The following is a 408-nucleotide window of genomic DNA, read 5'->3' on the forward strand; positions in this document are numbered from 1 at the left end:
TGGGATCTTCCTGCCAAGGAAATTCCTTATTTTTCCATGATATTTCTGTGTGTGTGACATCCCTTTCCAATTCCAGGGAAAGGGGGAAAACAGGGAGAAGCGACGGATCCCATCACGGCACCAAATTCTTCCAGTGCCGGAGGAACTGTGGCATGGTTTATTTTGCCAAGGAAATTCCTTGTTTTTCCATGATATTTTTATGTGTGACATCTCTTTCCATTTCCAGGGAAAGGGGGAAAACAGGGAGAAGCGACGGATCCTATCACGGCACCGAGTTCTTCCAGTGCCAGAGGAAGTGTGGGATCTTCCTGCTGAGGAAATTCCTTATTTTTCCATTATATTTGTGTGTGTGTGACATCTTTTCTTGGCCTGTTTTCCAGGGAAAGGGGGAAAACAGGGAGAAGTGAC

Source organism: Corapipo altera, unplaced genomic scaffold, assembly GCF_003945725.1.
Source record: "Corapipo altera isolate COAL_440 unplaced genomic scaffold, ASM394572v1 206, whole genome shotgun sequence".
NCBI classification, from domain to species: Eukaryota; Metazoa; Chordata; class Aves; order Passeriformes; family Pipridae; genus Corapipo; species Corapipo altera.